Here is a 23,890-nt window from a genome sequence, read left to right as displayed (position 1 = left end):
CCCTGCCAACGTGGTGGTCGTCCTCCACCATGGGGAGCGGGTTGATCCGTGTGGCCAGCCGGAGCCTGAGCAGGTGTGGAACTGGGAAGCCTCGGATGGACGACCAGGAGTTTGGACCGGTGTGGATCGGGGAGTCTCAGGCTGACAACCAGAAGCTTGGACAGGTGTGGAGCAGGGAATGTCGGACTGACAACCAGGAGCTTGGACAGATGTGGAGCAGGTAGTCCTGTGTTGACGACCATGAACCCGGTCCTGGGTGTTACGGAGGATCCCGGGCGGATGAACCGGGGACTGGCCTGGTACGGAGCTCGGGACCTCGGGCGGCCGGCCCGGGATTGGACAAGCGAGGAGCTGGGGACCTCGGGCGGACGGCCCGGGGATTGGACAGGCGAGGAGCTGGGGACCTCGGGTGGATGGCCCGGGGCTTGACAGGTGAAGAGCTGACCCCATGTGATCTGCAATGAAGATCAATACCATCTGGAGGTCTGGCGGAGTGCTTGTGGCATAGGATGAAGATCACAGGAGGCTGACTGCGATGAAGGCAGGAACCCCCTCGAGGTCTGCGATGAATGTTGGCACCTCCTGGAGGTCTGCCGTGAAGGCGTGGACCCTCCTGAGGTCAGAGATGAGAATTCCCTGGAGGTCTGCGGTAAAGGCGGGAACCCCCTGGAGACTTGCCAACCGGCGTCAGGACTGAGAGCCGTTCCAAAGCCGGCTCTCAGTCCTGATCTCCAAACACCGGCTCCCTGCACCGTCGCTGGCTCCTGAGCTGGTTGGCAAGCCTCCAGGGGGTTCCCGCCTTAGCCGCAGTCCTCCAGGGGGTTCCCGCCTCCGGCCTCCAGAGGGTCCATGCCTTTGCTGCAGACCTCCAGGGGGTTCCCGCCTTCAGGACTGGGAGCCGGCTTCAAAACAGCAAGACAGGGAGCCGCCGCCAGGACATCAGGACAGGGAGCCGACGACGGGACAGTTGAGGATGGTCTCGTGTTGTGACCTTAGGGATCCTGCCCAGCAACGTGCCGGGCCGACTAGCCAGAGAACCAAGAAGGTCACCTTGGATCATTCAGTAGGAAACTGGGGTGCATACAGTTTGAAAACCAGGCAACACCTCACCAAAAATTCCTCGCACTCTTCTGCTGAGCCTGAGAAGGTACCTGATTGCATCACCTCGCTATCCGCCAGAGGTGGTGAAGGATGGGTGAGGAGATATTGTTGGACCATCTCCTCCAGGTCCAGGAAGGGTCCATTGGGGCTCGAGGCTGTCATCCCTTCAGTAGGTCCGACCTTCTGCTATGGAACAGACAGGCAGGGGACACCGGGATGGACACAGAACGTTCTTTTATTGAATGACAGCCAGATATGGTGGATATTAAGAGAGGTAAGTCTGTAGGCGGAAGAACTAGCTGGAGACAGGGAGATCGCTTGGAGAATGGAGATAAAGGTGTTATGCCGAGTGGCATGGAGAGTCTTAGATTCAAATGAGGTCTGACACATACTGAGGTGAGGTTAATTTGGTAGCCTTAATTAAAAGTGTTAATTTAAACACTTTAAGTTGATGTTAGTTTAAGTCTTTGCATGCTAACTAACTCCTTCTAATTTGGCACCGTCATCCTAAACAGATCATACACATACACCTCTAATTTGGCTTCCCAATCAATCTCCCCACCTGCATCTTATCTCCTTATCAGTTTACTTCCTTTGTTCCTTGCCAGTTGGTTATGTTATGTTGCTGTGTGCTTCTTGTCTTGGTTCCCTTTTTCTGCCTGCCTTATCTGCATGTTTGACCTGTTGCCTCTTTATTGGACTTTGGATACCTTCCTGCTCCTTACTGGATTTGTTTGCTTGTGTATGACTGCTCTTTGGATTTGACCTTTGCCTGCCTCACCATCCCATAAGGTGTAGCTTACCTTATGTGTGAATAAATTCACTAAACTGCAAAATTCACTAGCTCTGCCTCAGTTGTCTGCATTTGGGTCCTTCTCCTGTATTCCTGTTACCCTGCTTGCACCAGCCCTGTCAATACGAACTGGCCAAATATGGCAGCAGGTGGATGTTTCAAGGAAGAACTTAATGATTTGTCTTACACCCTCCTGTGCCTTGAAGGTAGCTGGAGGAGGGTCCCTAGTAGGGAGGACAGAGGCAGCACTGTCTGTGGCATGCAGAGAAGTGTCAACAAGCCTTGGCTGAGGATTTTTTTATCTGGGTGGGCTAAGGACTTCCTCAACACCCCTGGATCTCACCCTGCTAGCCTCCAGTCTGCTGCCCTCCAGCCTGCTTCTCAGCCTGCCTTACAGTCGATTAGGCTTGGATTCGTGAGCCTGCAGCCTGCCTGTTTTGAGCCAGCCAGCCTGTTACCTGCCTGTCCTGATCCTGTCCTGAGCCAGCTAGCCTGCTACCCTCTTGTCCTGATCCTGCCTGTCCTGAGCCGGCTAGCCCACTACCTGCCATCCTCAACTCTTTGAGCAGATTCGCAACACTACTTAGGAAGGAGATTGGCCCTCAAGTCATCAGCCAGTCCTCAGCCCGCACCTCTACCGACCACTCTCCAGTCTACCAACCCACTACCTGCCTGCACCGAAGCTCCGCCGCCCAGCTGCTCACCAGCTCCGCCTCCCAGCTGCTCGCCTGCGCCACGGCCTCCAGTCCAGCTGTCCCGTCGCCAGCTCCCTGTCCTGATGTCCCGTCGTCGGCTCTCTGTCCTGATGTCCCGGCGTCGGCTCCCTGTTCTGCTGTTCTGAAGCCGGCTCCCAGTTCAGAACCAGGACATACAAAAACAAATCCTCTATATCTATTCCTTCTCATTTTACGTTTAATGACTGCCAAATAAATAAAAGACATCAGAGATTTGCCATGCTTTCAACACACATTTTGCTGCTGCTGGAAATCAGTTTGATATGGATTCAGCCTTGTACATGGGGCACGCGTTCTACCAGTTGAGCTGAAATGAAGTGTGTTTGAAATTTTTACAAAGCATGGCCCACCATTTCATTGTAGTGACACAAAACTATTTGTTAGCAGCATATTTGGTAATTTGGGACATACTTTCATTAGTGTAGGCCCTTGCCTTCAACCCTAGTGACATATTTGAAAGAATATTTTAAACTGATTTCTTGTTTTTCTTAACCTTAAATATATGTCTATAGTTACTTGACATTTTTATTAGCCTATCGTGGTGGGTAATGATAGCTTCATTCTGTCCTCACTCCACTAGTTGTAGCCTATATGGTGTGTTTAGACTCATTTAGAGTAGCTAGTGACGGGGCAGTGGTGGCCTAAAGTTTAGAGAAGCGAGCTTGTGACCGCAAGGTCTTCTATTCAATCCCCTGGACTGAGAGGATAAATCTGGGTGAGGAAAATGAAAAAGCAGCGCTTGCCCTCCCTTGTTACCACCACTGAGGTGCCCTTGAGCAAGACCCTTAACCCCAACTGCTCCAGTCGAGCTGCTGGCCTCTCAGTGAAACTCCCTGAATAAATAAAGGTGAAAAAACAAAAGATGCAAAAATTGTAAATGTGTACATGGCTTACCAGAACATTTATCATAGCTTGCAATAAGACAAAATGTAGGTTGGAATGCCAAATCTCACATACACTCAAGGTGTAGATGTGTCTGCCCCCACTTGCATTTATGACATTTACACGTGGGTTAAACACTGTCTATTAACTTCTGATAAGTTAATGATATCTGTATTAATAAAATGTGTTTAGTATCCTTTCATCAACTGAGGAGGTCCAGTTTTGAACATAGAAGCATTAGACATGTAATAAACTGTATTAATTCTTTAGGAAAGAAATAATTAGGACAAGATAGAGTTAGAGATAGTTAGAGTGGGAGTGGTGAGGCTTCGTGTATAGAAGACTACAAAGTCAAGAGTGACCCCAGGGATGGCTCTTTTGTTTTGACCCTGGTTTTGTTCACTAGTCAACTTCAGTTCCTCTCCCCCTGGTTTGTGGGCCAGAGGAGTGGGGATAAACACACTGCAGACCAGCTGAGCTCCTGAAGCTGCAACACAGGAGCCGATGAACTTGCTTAAGGACAGGATCCTGCCAAATTTTAAGAAAAAGAATTGATGTCTGTGTGCTACCCCAAGTTAGAGCTGAAGAAACTCTGAGCCCTGCACGCCCAACCAGACGAGGGGTGTGTGACGACGCTAACACCGCATTGCAATCACAACCAAGCCAAGCGGTTGTGAGGAAAATCTCATCTTGCTGCCGCTGAGAGCGAGAGGAACAGATTGGAACAGGAACAGTTGACTCAAGCCGAAGTCGCCACATTACTTTTCCTGTGCTATTTAAAATTGTGCGCCAAAATCCCCATTTGTATGATTCATCACGTTTGCCCCTCTCAATGATGGCAGGCTTTTCCCTAGCCTTTGAGTGTGGCCATTCAGATGTGGCTATATGACACTTTGTATGTTTCAAGCATACACTGGCCTTGAGTCTTGAACTACAACCTCCATTGTTCATTAGCCAAGTAGTTTATGTGCCTAAACCTAACTAAACCCTAACCACAGCAGTGGTTAAGATCAGATACCAGTCATGTGGATCATGCTTGTAACTTTTGGCACATCATACTGTGTAGTGATAATTGCATTTTGGAAGGCACTGACAAATGATATTGTCCTGCTAATAGAGTTGTCAGATCAAAAAATGCTGATATGGGTTGATTTGGTAGCCCATGTCAAATAACATATTTTGTCCTTTAGTTTGGAGGACTTGTAACCCTGCTTCCACAGGACACATGATGTTTAAGGTCACCCTTACTTTTCAGTCAAGATGACAAGATGTCTCTGATAATCATAGTAGCATGTTATCTGATGGGGAAAAGCAATTCAGATCTTATCAGCATGTCATGATAATGTTTTTATCTTCATCTGCCATAACATAACACAAAGGAGGCCAGGTGATTCAAATTAGCTGTTTATTATTTTGTCAATCGCCCATTGCAAAATGGAATCTCACATGAATTCACACATAGTGTGGAAACTTTAAGATTAATGTGACTATCCCTGCGAGAGACAGAACACTGTGGTAACACTCTCTGCTGCTGTCAAGATGCTGTTTATGGTCACATAATTTTCATTGTATTTATTGCTAATGGCTTTAGCCGCAGAGTAGGGTAATAATATTTGAGGAAGAGCAGAGCCCTCGTTCCATTTGTGTACAGACAGAGAGCAGTGGTCCCATGTCACCCTCTCAAGTCCTTAATCCTCACCTCTTATTCTTCACCCTATCTGGGAGGTTCAGACTATCTTTCATTTATCCCACCTTTTATCCTCAAACTGCTGAAGTGAACCCAGTGATACATTTTTCACAACTTACTTATTGACAATACTTTACGCTACCATTTAGGTCCCTGTCTGTGTTCCATGAGGCTTGCGGTGCTGAGGAATATATGAAGAATGTCAGAAAGACAGAGAAATTTTTACAAAAAGAAGATTACATGCTGCCAATAGTACAGCAGAGTGATAGAAATGAGTGTGTTTGTTTATAAATAGGTGCAATGGATAGTACTGTGGTCACCTTTCACATTGCACACAGTCATTTACGTCTTTAACATAAAAATGCTGATTAGTGCAGCTTTAAATTGAACTTAAGTAATTGATTATACTTTGTATTGAGCAGAGTTAAAATATGTTTAAAATGTAATGGGACTCACCCACAACTAGCTAGGAAAGCTAGAAAATAAAAACATGGGGTTGGGGGACACTGGAATGAAAATGACACTACAGTTGCAGATGGATTATGAACCTCAGGATATAATGCTACTACATCAATTAGATGAGCCTCTGTGGGAATTTTAGGTGAGTGTGATGTACACCCCCACCCTACTGCGTTGACATTTGAAAAAGAAGAAGCTTTATCACATTACTCACCCTTTGACTTGAAGTGCTGAAAAATGACACAGTATCCTCTTCAATGTGATGCATAAAATGGTTTCCTTTGTGCTGAGGTCCACAGCAGAAACAATAACAAAGGAATGTCGACAGACGCTTTAACTGTGCTCAGTCCTAGCAGTGTTTGAGTGACAGTGAAGAAGTGAGATGTCTTTCTTTGTGTCTCCATATGCCGCTTCAAGCACAGATCAGATTCCTAACCTTTATTAAAGTGACTTTCCCTGCTACCGTATACAGCATGGTCATCATAATTAACCAAGAGGGACTCCATTGTATTTCATTATACAGGCATATCCTGACGAATGTATGATGTAATTGCTGTATAATACCTAGAAATATGTCTGTTTCTACTGTAATTAATTAGATCGTCTATCTGCTTGAGTGGTGACATTGGGGTTTAATTTGAAATGAAGGCAATTTTATGTTAAAGTTTTCCACATTATAAGTGGACATCTTATTTTAGGCGGAGTAACCCCAGTGGAGCACACAGCAGGCCGGAACTACAGAGCCCTGGGGGCAGAGGACCTGGTGATCAGACCACTGTGGTGGCTGATGTGTCCACATTTCCAGACACACTCATCTCCCCAGCAGTATCTGTCTCTGTAGACTCTCAGACCAATTGCTGTCTGAGCAATCAGAGGATTAAAATAATTGGGTGAAGAGTGAAATAGTACACTGTGTGAGAGCAGGAAGGTCGTGCTGGGTCTAATTAGGAGATACTTGAAGGGATTCGCTGCGCATCCTGGCCATATGCACATAAGCAAACACACACCGCTCACACACACTGGCCGGTGGAGACACTGATGTAATGTGTAAGCGCTGACCACAAGATCCTTCATATTGTCATTAATTTGATGTGCTGTGGGCTTGAAATAATCTCCATCCTGCACTGCCATTCAGAGAGGATGCGGGAGTCCCATTGCCACCATGTTTGGGTAGAGTAATTAAAATTGCTTCATATGGTGCGACTTTAATTCCTGCCGGTTTCTAACAAATATCAAACACCAGTCTGATTCCAATCATATCCACTTGCAAGAGACGTCCCTATGGCAGTTTTACAGCCGCAATCAAAGTTAATTTCCATGATGTGCCGGAGCATCTCTATCACTTTAGAGAAATATGTTTGAAATCATGCACATACTGTGAAGACGAGTAACACTCAGGAGTTCTTGTTCTGTTTTTAAGGAGGAGACAATTCTATTTTCCCAGTGTGTCTTCATTATATTGTCAGAGTGGGATATTCTTTTAAGCTAGCTTTTAAGTTTTGATTCACTTGATCCTAACATATTATTCCGTTTGGGTTTTGTCAGCGTTTGTATATGTTTTACATATGGTTTTATGGAGTTATTATTGCATGATTTTATGGATTTGCTGTTACATTGCATGTTTGTTTGGACTGAGAATCAAAGTGATAAGAAACAGCTGTGATTAACTAGACCACACCCCCCACAGCTCAGGATTGGCCGACACAGGACAGTGTTTTAAGTGTTGATTTGAGACTGGTGGAGCAGAAGCAGAATGATTTAATATGATATGATATAATCATATGATATATGATTAATATGATATGATAACGTGAATGTCAGTTGTGACCAGATATACCTGATAAAATAAAATCAAAAGAGGGCAGTGAGCTGCAGGATAACTGTGAAAGTACAAGTATAAACCAGTTATATGCATGATGTATCAGAGAATATGTGCAAGCCACGATTACAGCGCAAGCAACTCCACATTTAAATGCTTAAGACACCATAGTGACTAGAATGAAATGCTAAATCAGAAATTAGATATCGCTATCTGATAAATTAATTTAAAGATTTTGAACAGGTTTCAGTGGCATACCAATGAAGCACAGAACATAGAAAAGTGCCTGGGCACTGGTTTGGCATTGGGACACAGGCTTATACAATCTCAAACAATGCAGATGACATATCAAATCAGGAGTAAGAGGGAGGTGGCTGTGAGTCACTGGCCGTGATTCGCCCCCAAAACCCACGGATGGACGGCATCCGTGAGAAACTTTGTCAAGAGGATGCACCAGTTCATTGTAGAAGAAAGTTATACTGGCTGCTGCAACTGTAGTTTGTGATTTGTGATGAGGTCAGCAATGAGCAGGAACTTGCTTGAATGAAGTCACAATTTAGGTTATGCCCGGCCCAGGGGAAAACCAGAGCATAGCATAAAGTGATTCCCCTCTTTCCCCAAACCCAAGGATGACCAGTGCCACAGCAGATGCACTCTAAACAGAAATGATTTATTCATCAATCATGGTAGTATCAGCATCAAGGAGAGCACAGCCAAAACAATAAACAAAACAATCTATAATATTAATAACTAACTTACCTATCTTCAGAAAAAGAAAACAAAATAAAATACAGGCATCTTACCTACCTTGATAACATAAACAAGAGAAAAAAGGTCAACAAAAAGTGCTTCTCACCCCCACAGCTACCAGGACTGCTCTTTTAGAAGATATTTAATAATAATATCTTTATCAAAACAAAGTTACAAAGTGCTTCACATAGCAAGCCAAGAACACATAAAAATACAGCAATAAAAGAATAAAAATACTAAACAAACCACAATAAAAAATGGCAAAACCCTTAAACAGAATAGAAACTAGAATCACATGAAATCAGGGAATGTACATATTTACAATATGTACAACCGAGATCAGCCTAATAACACTAAATGGGTGATCACTTGGCAGCACAGCACGGTCACAGTTGGGAGCCAGGAAAGAGACAAAGCGAAACTGGCATCGGCAGGCGCCATTTTAAAGTAGGCGCCATCAAACTTCAGTCCAATCACCAGCTGCCACCTGCAACTCAACCAGAAAGAACCGTATTCATCAGCCTTTGGAAAGTGGAAGGAGCATTTCTTAACCCAAAAGGCAGGAAATGAGTCTGGCTTAGTAACGGCGTTCACTTTGCGGTAATCATTGCAGAAACTAGGAGTTTGGTCATATTTTTGGACCAGAAGTGAAGGTGAGCTCCAGGGGCTGGAACATGGCACAGTAAAGCCATTTTCCAGGAGATACTCAACTTCCTTCTGTATTGCATCCTGCTTCACTGGGTTGACGTGGTACACAAAACAGAAGTTCTTCTAATTCGTTAGCTGCTGTAGTTAGCCAGTAGCCGGTGCGGACCAACCAGAGGTGTTCTCCCCACTCAGCGACACACCCGCTGAGAAACCAACTCTGAGTATTGGCGGCTACATTCTGAGGGCCAAGAGCGGGCGACATTGAATACTACTGTATTTAAAACTGCTGGCTAAGGATAAGCGTAAATACAGTAAGATTGTTATTCACGTTTGGAGGTCACTAAAATTAATGTTGGTGTATGCATATGCTAAGGCAATGTCGGATTCCCTAGTTTTCTCTGGGCCCTTGCCACACCTGACCAGTGATGACATGTTTAGCTGCATGTCTAACACCCTAATCCACCCAAGTTAAAGCAAACATCACGAAACTATATACCTCAATTACTCTTCGACAGTACATGCACCCCCGCTTATTGATATTATTTATTACATAAGGAGTTACATTGTATTAGACTGTACTTTCATCATCAACCAGTAAACCCACTTGGTACTTGACACTTAGTTTATCTTATACTTATACCGACATGATACTTAATTTATTTCTGACCTGTTTTATAGTGTTTATAGTGTATCATATCGTTTTCTAGTACTTTCTCCTGTGTGCACTGACGTAAAGACGAACTACTGTAACAAAGAGTTTCCCTACGGGGATCAATAAAGTATTTCTGATTCTGATTCTGATTCTGAAAACTTGAAAGGAAATAGCGTTCCTCCAATCTGAAAGAATCTGGTTTAGTCTAGGAAGATAGTCTAAAAAACATACAGGAAAGCCCTCCATAATGCCAGAGCAGCCTACTACTCGTCATTAATAGAGGAAAATAAGAACCACCACAGGTTTCTTTGCAGCACTGTAGCCAGGATGACAGAGTCACAGCTCTATTGAGCCCTGTATTCCTATAGCCCTCAGTAGTAATGACTTCATGAGCTTCTTTAATGATAAAATTTTAATTATTAGAGACAAAATTCATCACGTCCTGCCCTCAACCGGCAACAATTTATCCTTAAAGACAGGAACCTTAGAAACAGCTGTAAAACCTGCTGCTTTTCTCCTATCTCCTATCGACCTAACTTCAACGATTTCTTCATCTAAGATGGTGTAGTCCCTCATTCGTCCAGGAGTGTTCTATCGTAGAAAAGGTTTCAGTCGTAGTCATCTGGACACTGTTTTCAGAATCAAGACGTTTTGGCTCCCATCCGGAAGTCATTCTCAATCATTGAGAATCATTGAGAATGACTCATTGACTATATCTAACCGTCCCGTTCTCTCTAAGATCCTTGAGAAAGTCGTTAATCAGTTGTGTGACGTTCTACAGAACAATAGCTTATTTGAGAATTCTCAGACAAGATTTAGAGAACATAATAGCACAGAGACAGCACTAGTGAAAATTACAAATGACCTTTTAATTGCATCAGACAATGGCCTTGTCTCTGTACTTGCCTTGTTAGATCTTAGAGCTGCATTCAACACCATTGACCATCACATCCTATTACAGAGACTTGAACTGTCATGGTTTTGGGTTTATGTCTTGTTATTTTCTGTTTTATTTTGTAGTGTTCTCCTCTCCCGGTGTGTCTCATTGTTTTACTTCCTGTCTTTGTTTGCTTTTCCCTCCAGCTTTAATTGTTTGCCACACCCTAATTAGTTGCACCTGTGTCTCGTTGTCTCCCCTACCTGAGTGTATTTAGTCTGTGTTCTTCCTTTTGTTCTTTGTTGGATTGATATGAGTTTTTTCCTTTGTTCAGTGTCAGTTCGTAGTTACATCTCTGTCAAGCGACCTGGTTTGTTGGTTCCCTGTATTTTGCCTGTCCACCGTTGGATTTTGTTTATTTTGTTTGAGACTGCTTGCCTGCTCCCTGTCTGAATTGTTTTACTTCTGTTGGACTGCCTGAAATCTGTGTAAGCCTTTTTTGTGTTTCTTATCATTAAATGGTTGATCTGCACCTACTCTGCCTACCTGTCTGCATTTGGGTCCTTTCCCTGCTTGACAAACTACAACAGGAACATTTAATTAACATTAAAGCAACCGCACTAATCTCAGTTTGTACATGTTAACGATGAATCACTCATGCATGCCAAAGTTAGTCATGGAGTTCCACAAGGTTTTGTACTTGGACCAATTCTATTCACCATATATATGCTTCCTTTAGGCAATATTATTAACGTTTATGTACTTGGCCCTAAAAATCTCCGATACACGTTATCTAAAGATATAGTTACTCTAGATGGCATTGCTCTGGCCTCCAGCACCACCGAAAGGAACCTCTGAGTTATCTTTGATCAGGATTTGACCTTTAACTCCCACATGAAAGACACTTCAAGGACTGCCTTTGTTCACTTATGTAAAATTACAAAAAAAATCAGGAACATCCTGTCTCTAAATGATGCAGAAAAACTAGTGCATGCATTTGTTACTTCTAGGCTGGACTATTGCAATTCCTTATTATCAGGCTGCCCGAAGACTCTCCAGTTCATCCAGAATGCTGCAGCACGTGTACTGACAAGAACTAGGAAAAGAGATCATATTTCTCCAGTATTAGCTTCTCTGCACTGTCTCCCTGTAAAATCCAGAATAGAATTTAAAGTCCTTCTCCTCACCTACACAGCTCTTAATAGTCAGGCACCATTATATCTTAAAGAGTTCATAGTTCCCTATTACCGACTAGAACACTCCGCTCCCAAAATGCAGGGTTACTTGTGGTTCCTAGAGTCTCCAAAAGTAGAATGGGAGCCAGAGCCTTCAGTTATCAAGCTCCTTTCCTGTGGAATCAGATCCCAGTTTGGGTTCAGGAGGCAGACACCATCTCCACATTTAAGAGTAGGCTTAAGACTTTCCTCTTTGATAAAGTTTATAGTTAGAGCTGGCTCAGGTGAGTACTGAACCATCCCTTAGTTATGCTGCTATAGGCCTAGACTGCCGGGAGACTTCCCATGATGCACTTCTCTCCTCCTCTCCCTCCCCATCTGTACGCATTGTTATCCCATTAATGCATGTTACTAACTCGACATATTCTCTCTCCCGAAGTTTTGTGCTCTCTCTGTGCTTGAGGTTTCTGCCTCTTAAATAGACGTTTTTCCTTGCTACTGTTGCCAAGTGCTTGTTCTGGGTGGGGATTGTTGGGTCTCTGTAAATAATATTATAAAGAATATGGTCTGGAACTGCTGTATAGGAAAAGTGCACAATATGGCAACTGGGAGAGTCACTGAATTTTCCACAACAAGATTCTAAACGAAAACGAAAGTTTATGGAGCGTTTCCTAATAATTTTGCTTATATACTGTGAATATAATCGGTCCAAGCACAGAACCTTGTGGAACTCTGTGACTAACTTTGGCCTGCACAGAGTTCTCACTGTTAACATGTACCAAATGAGATCGATCTGATAGATAGGATTTAAACCGTCTTAGTGCGGTTCCTTTAATGCTAATTGAATGTTCCAGTCTGTGTAATAGGATGTGATGGTCAATGGTGTCGAATGCAGCACTAAGATCTAACAAGACAAGTACAAAGACAAGTCCATTGTCTGATGCAATTAAAAGGTCATTTGTAATTTTCACCAGTGCTCTCTCTGTGCTATGATGCACTCTCTAAATCCTGACTGAAAATCCTCAAATAAACTATTGTTATTTAGAAAGTCACACAACTGATTGACGACTGCTTTCTCAAGGATCTTTGAGAGAAACGGAAGATTAGATATAGGTCTATAGTTGGCTGAAATCCCTAGATCAAGAGTGGGCTTTTTAACAAGAGGTTTAATTACAGCTACTTTAAAGGATTGTGGTACATAGCTTCTTAATAAAGACAGATTGATCATATCTAGTAACAAAGTGCTAACTAAGGGTAAAATGTCTTTGAGCAGCCTAGTTGGAATGGGGTCTAAGAGACAGGTTGATGGCTTAGATGAATTAATCATTGAAGTTGTTACAAAGGCTGTTTTCTGAACCCAAATGCAGGACACACGAACCAGAAGGGAGTTAAGGTGGGAATAGTTTTATTGTGCAGATCGTGTTAGGCATGCAAGGAATCCGGTGTGGTTTGTGGTTGCCCCGAGGACTCGCCTGGACCAGGTCGAGGGCGTTTACTGGCGATGCCTCGGACGAGGACGAGGAGGGCTGGTTCTGGACTGGCGGGAGTAGTGGGAAGGGCTGAGCCGTCTGAGCGGTGGACACGGACTATCTGGCGTCGGTAGTGTGGAGGAGCACAGTAGATAAGCAGAGTAGACTGGCGATGATTGGAGTCAGGTGTGCCAGTGATCAGCAGCAGACCGGAGACCGGGAAGCCAGACCAGAACATAGACACAGACACACACACACACACACACACACACACACACACACACACACACACACACACACACACACACACACACACACACACAAGAACGGACAGGGAACAGCCAGGAAACACGAAGAAGGGAAAAAACACTAGGTGGGCAGATCAGGGGGCATAGTGGCTAACTATGACAGAAGTTAGTTGAAGAAGGCTGATAGGAGCAAAGCAGTTTCTAAGGTTCCTGTGTTTGAAGATAAATTGGTGCCGGTTGAGGGCAGGACCTGCTGAAATTTTTCTCTAATAGTTAAAATTATAACATTAAAGAAGTTCATGAAGTTACTACTGAAGGCTATCAGATACATGGCTTAATAGAGCTGTGACTTTGTCAGCCTGGCTACAGTGCTGAAAAGAAACCTGGGGTTGCTTTTATTTTCCTCTATTAATGATGAGTAGTAGGCTGCTCTCGCATTACGGAGGGCTTTCCTATATGTTTTAAGGCTATCTTGCCAGACTAAACGGGATTCTTCCAGGTTGTTGGAACGCCATTTCTTTTCAAGTTTTTACAATGTTTGCTTTAATTTGGGTGGGTTTGGGGGTTATACCATGGACCTAACCTTCTTTGTTTTATTATCTTCTTTTTTAGAGGGCCGATAGATTCGAGTGTCATTGCAGTGAGTCTGCAGCACAATCAACAAGATGATCAATTTGGGAGGGGCTGAAATTAGCATAGGAGTCCTCTGATACACTGACACAGCATTGAATTAAATGCAGTTTAAGATAATAATATGGTTATTATCTTAACATAAAATGTCCCACATCTGGAAACAGTGTCCATCCACTTTGACTGCACTTGAGCACCAAGCACCATCGAGTCCTCCTCCCCTCATCCCGCCGGAGTCTTGTGCACTTTCAGCTTGGAACACGGTCCACCCGTTGAGTGCTTGATCCGGGATGTTGGTGAAGCAGGTCTGCAAAGATGTGGGCACAACAGTCTTAGATTTCCCGTTGCTTGGCCAGCCTGAGTCCACGTTAGCCAGAAGCAGACTTAAGTCCAAACTGGGCCAGCTTGGCTTCTATCCTGGCTCGTCCTCTCCTTCCGGGGCAATCACACAACACCCGCCGTGGTTTCTGGTCTGGTTGATCTGGTTGGGTGGATCTTCTCATGGTCTGCTGCTCTTTAAAAAAAAATATATATTTAAAGCAAAAACGTAGCAAGTTTGAAGGAGCTACCAGCCGCTGCATCTACACGGCAGCTGTTGCCATAGCAAAACTAGTACACACAAGTTTGTTAGTTAGTTTGTTAGTTCATACATTCATTATTGCAGTTTGAGTTGATTAGAATTTTAGGAATTATTTTGTTGATCCCTGCCTTCAACAGGGATGGAGGCATCATGCAACATGGTAAATGGACTGTACTTATATAGCACCTTTCTAGTCTTTCTGACTACTCAAAGCGCTTTAACTACATATCACATTCACCCCATTCACACACAGATGGCAGGTGCCAACTGCTCATCAGTTGAAAGAAATTAATCATTCACACACACTCACACACAATGACCTCATAACCAACATGTCCTCATCTCCTTTGTCACTACATGAACATGTAGGCCTATTTTCTGAACATGAGGCATGAGTGAGCTGGAATGAGCTAGAAACACAAAACTTGGTCCAATAACTGGAAATGATGTGCAAATGGATATGATGTGCAAATGCAGCACTGTAATTAAGGCACAAAAATTACATTTTTAACAGACTACGCCCCTCAAACCGTAAGTCTGACTGACTTGAAATTTCTTACAAAAGTCCAGCTCTATGTGCTCTACAAAAAAGCCTGTTGGACCATATAAGTCCGCCTAACAAAATTTTCCGCCATTTTTTGAAAAACACATTTTTAACATCTCCTTCTAAACCATTGGTCTGATTGCTACCAAAGTTTGCATGGATCATCATTCGAATCACAAAACTTGAAATTGAATCAGAAATAGTTTTTCTTCATTCTATTTGTGAAAATGCAAAAAAGGGAGATGTCACTATTTTTTTCACATCTAGACCACATTTGACAAGGTCCAGATAAAAAGCTTTAAACTTCTAACGGTCTGTGTTGGCTTGAACCCCAGAATTTCCATTTCCTGCTATATTTTTCAGCTGATTATACACTAATGAAAACATAATTATGAATATTATATTCCATCTCTGCCATATTCTGCAAATAGAGACCCCTAAATCTTACATACTGCTCCTTTAGGCTTGTGTGTGGTGAATGAAAAAAGCCATCATCAATGGAGCTCCAGCACTACGATTCACCATGGCAACAGGTAAATAAAAGGCAGAGCCTCCATTTTTATTTAGTGGATGTAAAGATATTAATGAATGTACTGTATATGCTGACTGTGCACATTTATCCTTAAAAGAAAAGGCTGAGTCAGAGCGGGGAAAATAAGTGTCAATAAGTTAACACAAAGTTTTATTCAGTGTTGTCCATTAATTCATTTACCAGAGTTACATTTTCTTAATGGATGATACAGTTGTAGAATCTAATTGTGTATTAGACTGTAGCCTATTGTTCATTTTAAATATATTTGGTCAGCTTTAATCTGACGGGGACAAAACACAGGGGCCAGTAACTGAAGAAATAAATAGTTGAAGATTAAAAATATATATAGATCAACGAGATAGAGACACGATTGTAAGCTCATAATCTGATCCAGTAATAATGTGTTTGGTGATTTGCACTTGAAAAGGCGTTGATGTTATAATACAGTAGATCTAAAATTTTAGACATCTATCTGGATTTTGACTCAACAGCATTCAGCTTTATTTCAGCTACTTCAACAAATGTAGTAATTTTAAAATTGTCACTTAAATGAACATGTTCATTCACCATAATCAGCCTATTTAAAAAAAACACATTCTGCAGCTGCACCTTGATCCTGCTCACTCAGAAATATTAACATATAATCTCCAATATTATAAGATAATTATTCATTGAGCCAATGTGTCTAAAGCTTCATACATATTTTTCATACAGATTTTTACAGTTTAAACTCATAATTGCCCATAATGTGTAATCTCATATTATGGGTAACATTTTAGTGGAACTGGTCTAACAAACTGACAGCTGTCTTGTGCACACAGAGTAACAGTGTACTTCCACTCGCAAAAAGAAGGATATACAGACATTTTATACTGCACTGAGGGTGACTTGATGCTGTGTAGTATCAGAATGTGAAGGCAAAAACCGGTGTTCAAAGAAATGACCGACTGCGCATAAAAGCAGTAACTTTAGATACTCCTGAGTAACAAACTAATGTCCAAGCAGTATTTTGATTCTGACAGTACACCTCCACTAATTAATGTGCTTTGATACACGCTTTGATACAGACCGAATCAATGAGTTTATGAAACAGTGTGTCTGGCTCTGTAAGAGGGAGGAGACAGAGAGAAACTCAGAGTTTGTTGAAGAAAACCTGCCAGCAAGCAGGTTAGCAGAGTAAAGTTACCTCTCTTTCTGGAACTAAAAACCCAGAGTTTCCCTCATCTCAAGTTTCACAAACCCACTTTCTGGAATTCACCCCAGGCTATTTCGGGGAACAGCACATTCATTCAAAAGTTTAGCCTTTTTTAGCTGTCTTTAAGTGTCTTTTGTTTTTTTAATTTGCATTTTATGTGAATAAGTAACACAAAATAGTACATAATTGTGAAGTAGAAAGAAAATTATACATAATTTCCAGATTTAAAAAAAAAATACAAAACTGAAAAGTGCAGCGTGCAAAAGTATTCAGCCCCCCTAAGTCAATACTTTGTGGAACCGCCTTTTGCTGCAATTACAGCTTCAAGTCTTTTGGGGTATGTCTCCACCAGCTTTGCACACCTACAGACTGAAATTTTTGCCCATTCTTCCTGGCAAAACATTTCAAGCTCTGTCAGATTTGATGGAGACTGTTTGTGAACTGCAGTTTTCAGATCTTGCCACAGATTCTCAATTGGATTTAGGTCCGGACTTTGACTGGCCCATTCTAACATGAATATGTTTTGCTTTAAACCATTCCATTGTCGCTTTGGCTTTATGTTTAGGATCGTTGTCCTGCTGGAAGGTGAACCTCCGCCCCAGTCTCAAGTCTTTTGCAGACTCCAACAGGTTTTCTTCCAAGATTGCCCTGTATTTAGCTCCATCCATCTTCCCATCAACTCTGACCAGCTTCCCTGTTCCAGCTGAAGAAGAAAAGCACCCCCACAGCATGATGCTGCCACCACCGTGTTTGACTGTGGGGATGGTGTGTTCAGAGTGATGTGCGGTGTTAGTTTTCCTCCACACGTAGCATTTTGCTTTTAGGCCAAAAAGTTTGATTTGTATGTAGAGCTATTTAACACTTATTTTTACAAAAAAAAAAAAAATGCTTACAGCACAGTTAACCAAGAAGTTTTTGTCGTATGAAACCTTGGCAGATTGGCACACAAAGTATGTGACTTTGATTTTGAAAACCGGTCACCACATCTTGTTTCCTCCCAACAGTCAACATTGTTTTCTTTTAACCATGACCACGATTGTTCCTTAACCAAGCAGAAGGGGTTTCAAATGCTGTAATGCTGTTTCTCCTTCTCTCCCTCCCCATCTGTATGCATTTTTATCCCATTACTGCATGTTACTAACTTGACATCTTCTCTCTCCCATAGTTTTTGTGCTTTCTCATTTTTCTCATTTCTCCTTCTGTCGCCTTCAGTAGGTATTTCTGCCTCCGGAGCTGCAGAGACTGGATCTGTGGTTGTGGGCCACCTGCTGCCCCCATGTTCCTGCTTGACAACTGCTACTACAGTTGTTGTTATTGGCTCTGTTACTAATACTGACCTTATTTTTTCCTATGGCTGTCATTCCTATTATTATTAATTTATTAATATTAACACTACAATTACTATTCTACTATTTAAAGAATAAATAATAAAATTCTAGGTGGTATTTGCATTGTGGCTCCCTTACTGTTAGACGATCTGATATGCACTTCATTTTAAGCATTTTAAGCATACCAAGGCATTTACTTAGGGAGAGTAAATGTTTCTGTTATTGTTTTTTATGTTTTTCTACTAAAACACCTCTTAGGAAAAGCAGGTCACTGGCACAAGAAAATTCTTAAAGGTTTCCTATGACATATCATGTCCGCTGTGTTCTCTCTCTAACCATAAGGTGTTCTGCAGGGATGGGGTATGTGATTGTGCTGCTTGATGGGTGATAATATCTTGTTATGGCCATATGCATGAAGAGTCCCCCCGGTATTCTGTGCTCCCTTTGCCTCCGTGCCCTTGATAAAGTCTGCTCTGGATTATCTTCAGTGGGAGCTAATGGAGCGGCCAGGGGCCTTATCTCCAATGACCTCACAGACCAGGCATTAATCACCAACTGCAAAGAAAGAAATTAGCCTCAGAGCAATCTCCACACAATCTCTAAATGATTAACTCTCAGCCAACTCACTTCCGACATTGCCTCACAACGCCATACCATTTTGAAGAATATACCCTGCGTGCTTGAAAAGGAGGAAGCGTGGCAAGACACACATGACATCATAATGCTGCCACTTATGCTGCTATGCCTCTGTTGCCTTTCTGATTGTTCCTGTGTTTATCAGGCAGATACAACTACCTATATATAATGAAACTGATTTGGCTCTAATTATTTAGCAAGCTGTTTAGTACAGTGTTAATGAAATTACACTTCCAACATCTGTATCCTTCCTTACATTAATGAATTATAACACAATTCATTATTAAATGTATATCCAAGGGTTTGTTGTGTAGAGACAACAATTAGAATGAGACAGTTAATAAGATGGTTTGGAATGCGTGTTACTGCTCCCAACAAACAATTTGTATGGAGAGTGGTAGTTTCATCAGTGCACAACAAAAGGTGTATGTTTCAGAGCAGGCAATTAGAGCTCAGAGAGGAGGCCTGAGAAGGGAAGATAAAGAAATCAAGCACACTTTTTCAACTGCCATTGAAATCAAGCCTTTAAACAGGCATTCAAACAGTACTTCCACACACTGACTGAGCAGAAGAAGAGTGATAATTTAACATAGGCGGCCCATCTCTCCAGTGAGCTCATTTGCCTTCCACATCCCCCCACCCCCATCGTCCATCTCCCTGGGCTGACCCTATCGGCCCGAGCTTGTCTTGGGCATGGCTGGATGCAGACGCCCATGATGGATGCTCTAGAGTTGACCCTGTGACCGATGAGCCAACGGGCAAACAACAGAACGTCTAAAGTTCTCTGCCAAGTAGAATATTGATTTCATGTTCTGTGCACTTTGGACACCAACACCAACTCCAACCCCCCTCCATCTGTCTTACATTGGAAGAAATTCAATAGATTTTTGTTGTGCACTTTGCATTGTTGCTAAGGAGACAACACTGTAGATCCTGGAGTTTTGGAGGAGCAGCTAAACATTGCAGATAGGACAGTGTAGACTCCCACACACAGCTGTTGCTCAGGGAAAACATGGTACATGCAAGGTGAATCTATAGCAGCAGCTTTTGAAGAAGTAGGGAACAAATCAGCTGACCTACTGTGTTCCTCGTGGATCTTGTACACACTACTTCTCTCTTGAAAAATGTAAATGGCAGTAGCCAGCAAAGCATCTTTTACATCAAGTTTTCAGCAGAAGTGTGGATTTATTTCAACTGAAACATCAATTATAGATTATTCATTATTAGTTTAGATTAGATTATTAGTCATTATAGCTCAAAATGCTCTAGTTACTAGTTTCAGCTTGTCTAAATATCTGCTGTATAGCAGCTATGTATGGGTGTAGAATGGGGTTGTGTATATCTGATGACTAATACTAAATTAATATTAATAAAATGAGATATGAAGAGGTTGAATCTAAACTTTCATTAATGAAAATGGGCATTCCAAATGATGTTTTTCAACTAGAAAACACTATGGCAATGCAGAAATGATATTGATAGTTTGAGGAATCCACTTTATTCCTTAGCACCTTGTTGGTGCATTTTGCTTCTAAATTTCCATACCTTCTGTTTAGAATCATAACTCTAACATAAAATATAATACACACCAGCTGCATTACTTAAGCGCTAATGTCATACATATACTGCTGCAAACCTATCGCAAGACAGAACACATTGGATTATTCTGCAAAAATCCCAGATTATAACAATTTACTGTTGTGTTAGCATGCTAACATTGGCAAATTAGCATTAAGCACAAAGTACAGCTAATGCTGATGGGAATGTCTTTGTTTTTCAGGCATTTAGTCATAAACCAAAGTATTTGACAAACTGTGACCTAATGATTACGCTAAAAGGAAAGTCAGGGAACCACCAAAGTGATTGCAATTCATCCTGATGATGTGTGTACCAAATGGTATGGCAATCCATCCACTAGTTGTTGATAAATTTCACTCAAAACCTGCTTGTAGCACTAGAAGAAAAGTCAGGCCAGGGTTCAAGGTTCAAGTTTATTGTCATATACACTTAAAAAGTGCAGTACTAGTCAGTGCAGTACTAGGAACAGCAAAGATACTGCGCTGAACCTTCAAGCTCCCAGGCCTCTGGTAGAGGACCCGAGCTCAAAAGGATGAGACCACCCGCGGAGGGTGAATGAATACACACACATATATATACATATATATACGTATATATATGTGTATATATATATGTGTATATATGTGTATATATATATATATATATATATATATATATATATATATATACACACACATATACACACATATATATCTACACATATACACACATATATATATGCACATATACACATATATACACATATATATATAATATATATATATATATTACATATATATATATATATTACATATATATATATATATATATATATATATATATATTATATATATATATATATATATATATATATATATATATATATATATATATATATATATATATATATATATACATATATATATATATATATATTACATATATATTTCGATAGAGTCGCATCTCAGCTTCAGCAGGAAAGGTCCACTATGTAGAATTTAGTGGCATGTAGCATTGTAATTGCAGTTTGCAAACATTTGAATACCACTCGGATCATCCTCCCATTCCAAGCATGTAGGAGAAACTACGATGGCTGTGAAAAACACCCTATCTAGAGCCAGTGACGGTTTGTCTGTTCTGGGCTTCTGTAGAAACATGGCGGTGCAACATGGCGACCTCTGTGGAAGGGGACCCGCTCCCTCTGTAGATAAAAACAGCTTATTCTAAGGTCATGAAAACACAACTATTCTTATTTTCAGGCAAATATACACTAATGGAAATATACTTGTAAGTATTATATTCCATTTCTGCCAATAGCTCCTCCAAAATGTTACATACTGAACCTTTAATATACATATTTAAAAGGTACTATGTGGAATTTTTTGAAAATACTTGTTATTTATGACACCAATGGCCGTTGACTGAACTGCAGTCTGCATCCTGTTGCTTGCACTTCGTAGGCGCTAGTGAGCATCCAGGGCATCGGCCAAAACAGTGAACACCGAGGGAGGCCGGGCATCAGTCAACGGCCATCTCCGAAAGCCTCAGTGAGGGTTATGGCAGGGTCAGACCCAGGGTGGCAGAAGCCAAACCTGACAAGAAAACCACCTCTGTACTGTATTCCCTGTTGTCATACTGGCCTCTGTGTCTGATCCCTGTCCGGCTGTGTTCATTGGGAGGCTGCTGAGCCCGGGTATGTTTCCCACTTGCCCGTCTCCGGTTCTGGTGCCCATTGCCCATTGCCTCCTTTGTCATGGGTGGGTGCCGGTCATTGATGGTAGCGCACCCCATTTCTAAGCTAACATTGCAGCTAGTGTTGCACTCTGGTGTTGGCGCTGTAAGGGGAGCTGAAGGCACTTGGAAGCATGCATAAATGTCACATCCTTTGGATTTTTGCGGGAATTAATTAATACTTGTAAAATACTCCACATAGTACCTTTAAACATCCTAACAAATGATTAAACAAATATCAGAAAACATATGATCAGAATACAAATGAACTGTATTATGTAGATATGTGTTTTATCTCATCTCAGAACAATGTGTATGCACCCTAATGTGTATGCACATTGATGACTATCAATCCACAAAAGCAGTTCACTGTATGCTGTCATGTTACTTAATTTGTATTTATACATTAGAAAAACGAAGCACTATTTTTATATTTACTATAATTAAAAATGACATGATTGTGTCACAATCAAGACACAAAATCTGATGGAATTGACATCTGACAGTGTTGACACATTAGGCATTTCCTTCACAAAACAAGTTCATGTAGTGGCCATTTTGATTTTTTCTGCTGATGCTAGATGACTTCAGGAGAATAAAATTATCCAAATATTTCAAATAAATATTTAAAATATTCTAGAACAACAAAACTTACTAGAGTCTGTCTGACCTTGATGCACTCTGCCGAGGTGGAATGTGGCAGGGGGTCCTTCAGAGTGACAGCTGCCCCTGATATTGCCTGAACACACAAGTTTGTTCGGCATGTTATTTTTTTTACGTGTACATCCCTTGACAAGTATATTGACTTTGACAAGTAAAATCTGTCATGTGTTTATGTAGTTATTCATTTATGTAACTAATCTAAACCTTGTGGAAGGCCTAAATTTAAAATCTAGTATAGCCTTTATTGTTTCAGTATATATTGTGTTTATATGGTGCATCTAATATAATAAATATAATTGTCCTTAGTAAAGCTATCAAAAACTACTGATCACTAGCTAATACCGACACAGTACACAGAGAAAGGGGGGTGTAATGCAGCACCCCCCTTTTTCCCCATATCTACGGTCCCCTACTGGGTTAACCTGGCCCTGCAGTTAGTGGTAGCTTTTTTCTTTCTAGGGTGGAAATTGGCTTGGCTTAATGTCATGGGTCCTATTTAGTACACCACATTCCCAATGACACTAGCGTTAATGCAGAATTGTGTATATTATTAGGAACAATGTACAGTAATAATAATCAGGTCCAGGTGACTTACTTAGTTTGTGCATGGAGGCATGTTGCTCAGGGCCCCAGAAAGGCTTGGGCTGGCCTTGCTAAAGGAACACCTTTGAAGTAAATGCCACAGATTTACCCAGAACTAAGCAGTTTTGCATGTTCTGTAGCTCGATTGAAGCCCAATTTCAGGGAGCAGAGATGTTCATTAGTCTATTTGTGGATATTGTCCCTCTCAGTTCCACCAATTGCATCAGTTAGCTGGAGCTGTATTCATTCCCCTGGCGCAAAGAAAACCAATTTGCAGATTTTAAAGATTTTCACAACTTCCAGCAAAATAATGATTTGGAACAAAATTGTGCTAACCAATCTGTCCTGCAATGTTATTATTTATTTTTCTAAACAACGGTGAGCCAGTGATTTGCTTTCTAACACAGTGAGTCCAGCACACAGGACCTATCAGCTTCAGTGTTTTACTCTAAGCAGTCTCATAGCTGCTCTCTACCCCCTCCTGCCCACCAGAAGTTTTAGCTCCGCTCTAAATAAAAATGGATATATTAGGAGTGGCAGTGTGTCCAGGTCCAGTCAGATACATACACTACCACAGCGATGAACAATCTGACACCCTGCAGTAATACACATTTGATT

General features: G+C 41.7%; 1 protein-coding gene across 1 annotated transcript in view; it reads right to left on the bottom strand.

Moving 5' to 3' along the window:
- LOC122863534 overlaps positions 1-7,323 on the bottom strand; it is a 28,073-nt gene extending 20,750 nt beyond the window's left edge. The window contains exon 1 of the mRNA XM_044170113.1: positions 5,871-7,323. The gene's annotated coding sequence lies outside the window, so the exon portion shown is untranslated. The remainder of the gene's footprint in view (positions 1-5,870) is intronic.
- Between the last annotated feature and the right edge of the window lie 16,567 nt (positions 7,324-23,890).

Source organism: Siniperca chuatsi, linkage group LG16 (assembly GCF_020085105.1).
Source record: "Siniperca chuatsi isolate FFG_IHB_CAS linkage group LG16, ASM2008510v1, whole genome shotgun sequence".
In the NCBI taxonomy this organism is placed as follows: Eukaryota; Metazoa; Chordata; class Actinopteri; order Centrarchiformes; family Sinipercidae; genus Siniperca; species Siniperca chuatsi.
Note: the sequence above shows the minus strand (reverse complement) of the source record. Positions and strands in the feature narration are given on the sequence as shown.